This window comes from Nycticebus coucang, chromosome 11 (assembly GCF_027406575.1).
Source record: "Nycticebus coucang isolate mNycCou1 chromosome 11, mNycCou1.pri, whole genome shotgun sequence".
Taxonomy (NCBI): Eukaryota; Metazoa; Chordata; class Mammalia; order Primates; family Lorisidae; genus Nycticebus; species Nycticebus coucang.
Window position 1 is genome coordinate 95,303,362 of NC_069790.1, and position 10,781 is coordinate 95,314,142.

At 37.3% G+C, this 10,781-nt stretch overlaps 1 protein-coding gene and 1 pseudogene across 2 annotated transcripts in view; both read left to right on the forward strand.

The window, feature by feature from the left end:
* The window catches only part of LOC128598363 (translation initiation factor IF-2-like), a 41,673-nt gene extending 33,784 nt beyond the window's left edge, over positions 1–7,889 (forward strand). The window contains exon 4 of the mRNA XM_053608712.1: positions 7,798–7,889. The gene's annotated coding sequence lies outside the window, so the exon portion shown is untranslated. The remainder of the gene's footprint in view (positions 1–7,797) is intronic.
* Positions 2,413–3,075, forward strand: LOC128560080 (60S ribosomal protein L15-like; annotated as a pseudogene). Its single transcript, XR_008372883.1, has one exon. The product of XR_008372883.1 is annotated as a 60S ribosomal protein L15-like (transcript).
* Positions 7,890–10,781: the final 2,892 nt, after the last annotated feature.

Sequence of the window (10,781 nt, forward strand, 5' to 3'; positions counted from 1 at the left end):
AACACTACTCAGAAATAAAAACAAAGCAGGAGGAATCATGCTACCAGACTTGAAACTGTACTATAAATCAATAGTGATCAAAACAGCATGGTACTGGCACAAAAACAGAGAACTAGATGTCAGGAACAGAATAGAGAACCAGGAGATGAATCCAGCTACTTACTGTTATTTGATTTTTGACAATTAAAAACATTCATTGAGGAAAAGATTCCCTATTTAACAAATGGTTCTGGGTGAACTGGCTGGTGACTTGTAAAAGACTGAAACTGGACCCATACCTTTCACCATTAAGTAAGATAGACTCTCACTGGATAAAAGATTTAAACTTAAGACATGAAACTATAAAAATACTTGAAGAAAGTGCAGGGAAAACTCTTGAAGGAATCGACCTTGGTTAATATTTTATGAGGAGGACTCCCCAGGCAATTGAAGCAGTATCAAAAATACTTTACTGGGATCTGATCAAGCTAAAAAGCTTCTGCACAGCCAAGAACATAGTAAGTAAAGCAAGCAGACAGCCCTCAGAATGGGAGAAAAACAAGTGATCTCAGGGTGGGCAAAGGACTTGAAGAGAAACTTCTCTAAAGAAGACAGACACATGATCTAAAAACACATGAATAAAGCTCATCATCCTTAATCATCAGAGAAATGCAAATCACATCTACTTTGAGATATCCCCTAACCCCAGTAAGAGTAGCCCACTTAACAAAATCCCCAAACCAGAGATATTGGCGTGGATGTGGAGAAAAGGGCACAGTTCTACACTGCTGGTGGGAATGCACACTAATACGTTCCTTTTGGAAGGATGTTTGGAGAATACTTAGATCTAAAAATAGACCTGTCATTTGATCCTATAATACCTTTAATAGGTATATACCCAGAAGACCAAAAACCACAATGTAACAAAGACATCTGTACCAGAATGTTTATTGCAGCCCAGTTCATAATTGCTAAGTCATGGAAGAAGCCCAAGTGCCCATCGACCCACAAATGGACCAGCAAATTGTGGTACATGTATACCATGGAATATTATGCAGCCTTAAAGAAAGATGGAGACTTTACTTCTTTCATGTTTACATGAATGGAGCTGGAACATATTCTTCTTAGCAAAGTATCTCAAGAATTGAAGAAAAATTATCCAATGTACTCAGCCCTACTATGAAGCTAATTTATAGTTTTTATATGAAGGCTATAACCCAACTATAGCACAAGAATATGGGGAAAGAGCCAAGGGAGGGGAAGGGAGGGGGGAGGTTAGGGTGGAGGGATAGCAATGGGTGGGGCCACACCTACAGTGCATCTTAGAATGGGTGCAGGCGAAACCTACTAAATGGAGAATACAAATGTCTACATACAATAACTAAGAAAATGCCATGAAGGCTACGTTGAACAGTTAGATGAGAATATTTCAGATTGTATATGAAACCAGCACATTGTACCCCTTGATTGCACTAATGTACACAGCTATGATTTAACAGTAATAATAATAAAAAAAAGAATGGAGAAGCATGAATCCTATATACTCAATTTTGATACAAAGACAATTAATGACAAGGTCATGGTTTGGTTGGGGGAATAGGATAGCAGAGAGAGGAAGAAGGAGGGAGGGGTGGGGAAAGGAAAAGCAGAGAGAGGGAAGGAGGGAGGGGTGTGTGGCCTTGGTGTGTGCCACACCTTAATTTCTTAAGACATGATTGCAAGAGTGACTTCACCTAACAAATGCAATCAGTGTAACCTGGTTTATTGTACCCTCAATGAATCCCCAACAATAAAAAATAAATAAATAAATAAATAAATTAAATTAAATTAAATTAAAAAAAAGAAAAAACCAAAATTAAATCAGAAATACATGAAATTGAAAATAAAAGATTCATTCAGAAAATTAATGAACCAAAAAGTTTGTTCTTCAAAAAGATAAATAAAATAAATAAACCATTGGCCAGATTAATCAAGCAATATAAAAGTAAAATTTGTAATAACTTCAATCAGAAGTGAAAAGGGGAAATAACTGATGCCCCAGAGATACAAGAGATTCTTTCTAACTACTACCAAAAACCCTATGCCCAGAAATTTAACAATGTGGATGAAATGGACCAATACATGGAATCACACCATCTCCCTAGACTTAACCAGAACAAATAGATCTCTTGAACTGAAATCAAGCATTGAGATTGCAGAAACAATAAAAATGCTTCCAAAAAAAAAAGCCCTGGACTAGATGACTTCACACCAGAATTCTATCAAACCTTCAAGGATAGGCTTGTGCTTATACTACAGAACCTATTCTAAAACATTGAGAAGGAAGGAACCTTCCCCAACACTTTCTATGAAGCAAACATCACCTTGATTCCAAAACCAGGATAGGACCCAACTAAAATGGAGAATTAGGCGGCAGCCATCAGGTGAGCCAAGATGGGTGCATACAAGTACATCCGGGAGCTGTGGAGGAAGAAGCAGTCTGATGTGATGTGCTTTCTTCTGAGGGTCCGCTGCTGGCAGTACCGCCAGCTCTCTGCGCTCCACAGGGCTCCCTGCCCCACCCGGATAAAGCGCGCAGACTGGGATACAAGGCTAAGCAAGGTTGTGTCATATACAGGATTCGTGTGCCCAGTGGTGGCCGCAAGCGCCCAGTTCCTAAGGGTGCAACCTATGGCAAGCCTGTGCATCATGGTGTTAACCGGCTAAAGTTTGCTGGGAGCCTGCAATCTGTTGCTGAGGAGCGAGCTGGACACCACTGTGGGGCTCTAAGAGTCCTGAATTCTTACTGGGTTGGTGAAGATTCAATGTACAAATTTTTTGAGGTTATCCTCATTGATCCATTCCATAAAGCTATCAGAAGAAATCCTGACACCCAGTGGATCACGAAACCAGTCCACAAGCACAGGGAGATGCGTGGGCTGACATCTGCAGGCGGGAAGAGCCGAGGCCTTGGAAAGGGCCATAAGTTCCACCACACTATTGGTGGTTCCCGCCGTGCAGCTTGGAGAAGACGCAATACTCTCCAGCTCCACCGTTACCGCTAATATAAGTAATGTTTGTAAAATTCATAACCTAATAAACAATTTAGGACAGTCATGTCTGCGTAAAAGTGTTATTTGTCTGTTAAACTAGTCTGCAGATTGTCTCATGAATGCTTTGTCAAATTACGAGGTGCAATAATGTTTGAAGACAGTACGTAATGGTATATCTTGTTTCTAATAAGATAAACTTTTTTGTCATTGCTTTATCTTATTAAGGAGTTAAATGTCAGTGTTTAAAACATGATGTATGGTATAATAGGTGTAAAATAAATTTCTTGAAAAGAGGAGTGCTGAAACTACCCTGTAGATTTGTTTGGTGCATGTGGTGAAACCTACAGCTTGACTGGGGTGATGGCAATGCTCTGCTGGTTTACTTTCAGGTGGCGGAGTTTGGCAAACAAATATTTTAAATCGGGTTTTGTTCGGAGATGTGCGTGATCGTTGTTTCTACAAAAGTTCCCAAAATGCCATCATTTTGCAGAACTGAATAAACTTACTTCAAGAGGCTTTTCCTAACAAATGAGACCTATCTTGGTTAACCTGGACAAAAACAAAATTGCCTCACTCTCCACTGTACCATTTAAGTTAACATAGGAGATGAAAGCTGTTCCTGATTCAATCTTATAGCTCCCTGAAATCTAGAGTCCTGAATTCTATACATAGTAGTAGTGGTATAGTAGTGGTATTTACACTGTATTTTGAAACTGATAGAATTGAATGTTAAGCAAATAAGAATTACTAACCTTAAGTTTGTAAGCTAGTAAAATCAGTGCTATGGTGGGAAGCTACTAAGCTAGTGGCCATTAGAAAAATACTTTTCAAGTGTGAGGTTAGAAAATTGAAGTTATTTATTTTTTTTAAATTGAAGTTATTTTCTAAGCAAGATTTTTAAAAGCCTGTAATGTTAATTTGTGACCATTATGAATCCCCCAGCCATATTAGGGGTAAAGGTATAGAGAGCTGCTTAAAAGTACCTTTTCTCTGTGCAACGAGTGTAATAAATCATCTTGAATCAACCCATTCTTTACGGTTCCAGGGAAAAGTCATAATTGGTATCCATATAAGTTAATGGTCTTTGATCTAACCTCATACATCTACAGTTATTTTTCTCCTCCCTGCTCAAATCACACTAAGTATCCATACCATTTTGCAAAATTAGGCCATTGTATGCTCACCTTCATTTTAAACATCCTACCACATTTGTTGCATTAATGCTTCACGTCTTCTAGTAGACTAGGATAATGTTCCCCAGGGTATGTTTGAGTGTTAAGGAAATAAAAGAGCAGAATTTCTCCATCTCAACCATATTATCAGTTTGCTGATTTAGTAGTTTGATTTCAAAATTAAATTGGTTTTTCTGAGCCAATTTTTCACCTATGTTCTTTAGGGGTTTCCAAAAGCTCAGTTAATTGGTTTCCAGAAAATATTCATAGTAGGCGCATACAACTTTTTTTTTTTTTAATTTTTTATTAAATCGTAACTTTGTACATTGATGCATTTATGGGGTTCAGGGTACTGCTTCGATATACAACTTCTTGAGACCTAAGACCTAAATAGCTTTCTACTCAAAAAATGGCATACTATACATTCCATACATTTTGATTTTGTGTAGAAGTTGTTCAACTAAAGGAATAAATGTTTATTAAACTAAAAAAAAATAAAACGGAGAATTACAGACCAATTTTACTAATTAATATTGATGCAAAAATACTCAACAAAATCTTAGCTAATAGATTGCAGCTACACATTAAAAAAATTATACATCATGGGCGGCGCCTGTGGCGCAAAGGAGTAGGGCACCAGTCCCTTACACCGGAGATGGTGGGTTCAAACCTGGCCCTGGCCAAAAACTGCAAAAAAAAAAAAATTATACATCATGATCAAATAGGTTTCATCCAAGGCATGCAAGCCTGGTTTAACATTTGTTAGTACATAAATGTAATACATCATATCAATAGAAGCAAAAGCAAAGACCATATGATCCTCTCAATGGATGCAGAAAAAGCATTTGACAAAATTCAGCATTCTTTTCTAACAAGAATACTTAAGAAAATAGGCATAGGTGACATATTTCTTAAGGTGATCGAAGCCATCTGCAACAAACCCACAGCTAACATCATACTAAATGGAGTAAAAAGGAAAGTTTATCCACTTAGAACTGGGACCAGACAAGGATGTCCACTATTGCCACTATTATTCAACATTGTACTGCATGTTCTAGCCAATACAATCAGGCAAGAGAAGGATATAAAGGACATCCAAATGGGGGCAAAAGAGGCCAAATTCTCACTCTTTGTTATTGAAATGATCTTATACTTGAAAAACTCAAAAGACTCAACCACAATACTCCTGGAAGTGATCAGGAAATACAGTAATGTCTCAGGATATAAAATCAATGCCCACAAATCAGTAGCCTTTGTATACACCAATAACAGCCAAGTTGAGAATCAAATCAATGACACAATTCCCTTCACAGTAGCTTCAAAGAAAAGGAAATACTTAGGAATATACCTAACAAAAGAGGTGAAGGATCTTTTCAAAGAGAATTATGAAACCCTAAGGAAAGAAATAGCAGAAGACATTAACAAATGGAAGAACATACCATGCGCTTGGCTGGGAAGAATCAACATTGTCAAAATGTCTGTTCTACCCAAAGCAATCTGTAGATTCACTGCAATCCCCATTAAAATACCAACGTCATCTTTTGAAGAACTGGAAAAAAATAGTACTTCATTTTGTATGGAACCAGAAAAAAATCCTATATAGACAAGGCAAGTCTTAGTAATAAAAACAAAGCCAGAGGCATCATCCTACCAGACTTCAGGCTATTTTACAAGCAAGTTCACAGCAATCAAAACAGCATGGTATTGGCACTAAAATAAAAACACAAACATATGGAATAGAATAGAAAACCAAGAGATGAAACCAGTCTCTACTTACCATCTGATCTTTGATAAACCAAACAAAAGCATGTGGTGGGGGAAAAAAATCTCTATTCAACAAATGGTGCTGGGAGAATGGGATAACCACATGTAAAAGACTGAAAGTTGACCTATACCTTTCACTACTTACAAAAATTGACTCAAGATAGATAAAGATTTAAATCTAAGGCATGAAATTATAAAAATCTTAAAAGAAAGTATGAGGAAAACTCTTGATGATGTTAGACTGGGGAAAGATTTTATGATAAAAACTTAAAGGGCCATTGCAACAATGACAAAAATTAACAAAAATTAAGCTGAAAAGCTTCTGCAGAACTAAGGACACAAGTCAAGCAAAAAGACAACATTTAAAATGGGAAACAATATTTTCAGGGTTTGAATTTGACAAAGAGTTGATAATTAGAATCCATAGAGAGCTCAAATTAATCAACAACAAAAAAGCAAATAATCCCATCTACCACTGGGCAAGAGATATGAATAGAACCTTCTCTGATGAAGACATGAATGGCTAGCAAACATTTAAAGAAAATGGTCATCATCCCTGATCATCAGAGAAATGCAAGTCAAAACCACCGTCAAATATTACCTAACCCCACTGAGAAGAGCCCACATCACAAAGTCTCAATGCTGCAGATGCTGGCATGGATGTGGAGGGAAGGGAACAAACACTTCTACAGTGTTGGTGGGACTGCAAACTAATACAACCTTTTTGCAAGGAAATATGGAGAATCCTCAAAGAACTCAAATTAAACCTCCCATTTGATCCTGCAATCCAGTTACCAGGCATCTACCCAGAAGAAAAAAAATCCTTTTATCATAAGGACACTTGCACTAGACTGTTTATTGTAGCTCTATTTGCAATTGTTGAAATGTGGAAACAACCTAAATGCCCACCAACCTAGGTATGGATTAACAAGCTGTGGTATATGAATGCTATAGAACACTATTCAGCCATTAAAAAAGATGGAGATTTTACTTCACTTGTATTGATCTGGATTGAGTTGGAACACATTGTTCTTAGTAAAGTATCATAAGAATGGAGAAGCAAGAATCCAATGTACTCAATTCCAATATGAAGCCAGTAGACCATCTAATATATACCTACATAAGAGATAAACTCAAATCAGTTCAAGGTAGGGGGTGGGGGAAATGAGGGAGTGTGGAGAGGGGAGGAAGAAGGGGTATGGGGTTACAGTGTATGGCACACCCCTTGGGGGGGGACACTATTATAAGTGGAACTTTATCTAACAAATGCAAACAGTGTAACCTAATTATTTGTACCTTCAATGAACCTGAAACAGTAAACAATAAAAATAAAAACTTAATTCAATTCTCATTGGAGGGAGGGGGAGTGAGTGAGGAAGGAGAGGAGGGGAGGGGAGGGGATTGGTGTCCTGCACAAGGGGTGTCTGGCACACCTTTGGGTGTGGGACACCACTGCAAGAGAGACTGTACTTAACAAATTCAAATATTGTGACCTAGTTGTTTGTACTTTCACATTAACCTGAAATAAAAAAGAAAAGTATGTGGTGAAATTATTTTGTTAGAGAACTTCAACCATAATCCTTTTAAGATCAGATTTTTTTGACTGGCATGTATCAACTATTAGACAGTCCTTATATTCTGGGAAGATTCTTTGGCAGTTTTTGTTCCAACTGACTAAAGTGGACTGAAAAGCCACGTTTCAGTTGGGTTTTACTCCTGATATTTTTCAATCTCTTTATGGAAAAACTGTACAGTTAGGGTTTTAAACTTCTATGTGCTTGAGAACAGATGAGAGTACCAGCATTCATAATCAACAGGTAACTTACACCTCTACCTGTTTTCTGTTTCAGCCTATGCTAGTTCCAAGTGTAACTGCTCTCTCTTTTAAAAATAAATGAAGGAAAAAACACTGGAGGCCAGTACATTTCAAATTGCATACAAGGTATGAATCAGTTCTTTACTTCTTTTTCTTCTATTTAATATTTGTTAAAATGCTAATATTTTTAAATTTTTAAGTAGGCATGTTCTTGGAATCACTATTCTAGTAATCAATAAGGAGATATGTCAGTCCTTTCAGAGTTTGTTTTCTAGTTGACCTTTCAGCTGAAGTCTTGTCAGTAAAGGATGGTTCGGGTTAGTGTACCCCGAGTTATAGGAAATTTAAACCAGAATGGTGAGCAGGTAGTGTTTGCAAGCCAAGGATTTGTGTGAAATTTTTTTAGTTTTTATTCACTGGATTTTTTTTCACATTTCAAGTAAAAACAACAAAAAAAACCCCAAAAGTCTTGTTCAGATGAAATTATAAATTAGACCTACATGCCAATGAACCTCATAAAATTTGGTTTATTTATCATGTGTCATAAAACAAAAGCGACATTTGAGTCCATAATGTATAATATTTTTCTTTTCATTTTTTAGAAGATTGATGTAATGCTGAAAACCGCAAGTCATGTGTAACCTGTGCGTGGCATGGTTAGGGAAGCTGCCACTCTTTATCCTATTAACTCAGGCAGACCTCAAGCCAGCAATGCCACCAGTGATCAACAACCAGCCTTTCAACATTTTCTGGGCAGCCCCAACAGTGTATTGTAAGAATTTCTACAATGTGGACATGAATCTTCAAGTGTTTGACATTATATCAAATCCTTCAGAGACTCAGAGTGGATCAACAATTGCCATATTTTATCCAAATGAATTAGGGTATTACCCTTTTTTCTCTCAAGAAGGAAAATCCTTTAATGGAGGGATACCGCAGAATATGAGCCTTTCTAAACACCTTAGGAAAGCGGCCGATGACATTGGAGAAGCACTCCCTTGGTGGAGATCAGCGGGACTTGTTGTTATTGACTGGGAAAGTTGGAAACCCCAATGGGATAGGAATTGGGGTAGCAAAGTAATATATAAAAGCCACTCCTTAGCCTTCACTAGAAGCCACCACCCCGATTGGTCAGAAATGAAAGTGAAAACAGTTGCCCAAGAGGAATTTGAAAATGCTGGAAGCAGTTTTATGAACATTACTCTCACCCTGGCTTTAGAAATGAGACCAAAATGTTTATGGGGATTTTATCTCTATCCAGATTGCTACAACTATGACTACAGGATAAACCCGGAGATGTACACAGGTAATTGCCCAAATGGCGAAATTTTCCGCAACAACCAACTCATGTGGTTGTGGAGGAAAAGCACAGCACTTTATCCTTCAATATATTTGGATAAAATATTGAAGTCAAGTTTAAATGCTTTGAAATTTGTTCATTATCGAGTTAGAGAAGCCATGAGAATTGCTGAAATGGCTAGACATGACTATGTTTTGCCAGTTTTTATTTTTTCCAGACCATTTTATTTGCAAAGTATTGAAGTTCTGTCACAGGTAAGAAAAAATAGTCACTCACATAAAAAACAAAAATTTAGTAAAATGCTATATAGAGTCTAGATATAAATATTTTAGGATGTTCATTTTTCCTTAATGATACAATGCTATGCTATCATGAAAGGCCTATATTTCTTCAGATGTCAACCCAATTCTGAAACTGTCACTGACAATTAGATGTGTATTTAAAATTTTCTTAGCATTCACAAGAATTTTCAACAGATGAATCATTAAGCTTGAGTTAACTAACATAAATACATAAGTATTAACTTCATTTTTTAATTTTTATATATTTATTTATTTATTTTGAGACAGGGTCTCTCTTTGTTGCCTAGGCTGAAGCAGAGTGCCTAGCTCACTGTAATCTCAGACTTCTGGGCTCAAGCAAGGCCTCAGCCTCTCAAGTAGCTAGAACTATAGGTGTAAACCACAATGCTGAGCTAATTTTTAAAAATTAAAAAGGAAATTTTTGTAGAGATGGCATCTCACTGTGTTGCCCAGGGTGATTACAAACCATAGGCTCATGTGATCTTACCACTACAGCCTCCTGGGATTAGAGGCATTAACATATCACCTCACAATCATCTTCTTAATATGAAGGGGTAGCAGCAATTTTCCAAATCAGAAACATACAAAATAGGGTTTAGGGTAAATTATTATTATTATTTTGAGACAGAGTTTCAGTCTGTTGCCCCAGGCTAGAGTGTTGTGGCATCGGCCTAGTTCACAGCAGCCTCAAAGTCCTGAGCTCAGGCAATCCTCCTGCCTCAGCCTCCTGAGGAGCTGGGACTACAGGTGCCTACCACTGGCTAATTTTTCTATTTATACCTAGTATAGACTAGCTCATTTTTCTATTTTTTAGTAAAGAGATGGGGGTCTCACTCTTGCTCCTGAGTTATCTTGTCTCCTGAGCTCAGGCAATTCTCCCACTTCGGCTTCCCAGAGGGCTAGCAAGAGCCACTGTGCCTGGCCTGAGTTTAGGGTAAATTATTAATCAACTATCTTTCTTTGTTACATTGCATTTTTATGTTTTGATTGATTAGGCTAACTGAAAAAATAACACAGAGTTTGTTGATTTTTGTCTTTCAGAGTCTACTGCAATCTAGTGGTTAGTCAGGGCATTGAAAGTGGTTTATACAAAGAGATAGATACTGCCTTTAGACTTAACTGTAAGTTGGAAGCACAGAAATATTCAGATGAACTTGTTTAGAAGACAATGAGTTTGCCTTCACTGGAAGTGTTCAAGCTTTATCTAGATTGTCACTCAGTACATTATTGTAAGGATTCAATCACTGGACGGATGGCTTTATAAGAAAACCTTTAAAACTCCATCCATACTTGAGAGACAGAATTGTGTCTTCTGACATAGAAGGAGCGATGTTCCATACAGCTCATACTGCCTTTAATCACTTACATTTGAGGGAAGGCCATTTAAAAGCAATACCAATTTTTCTTGAAATATTT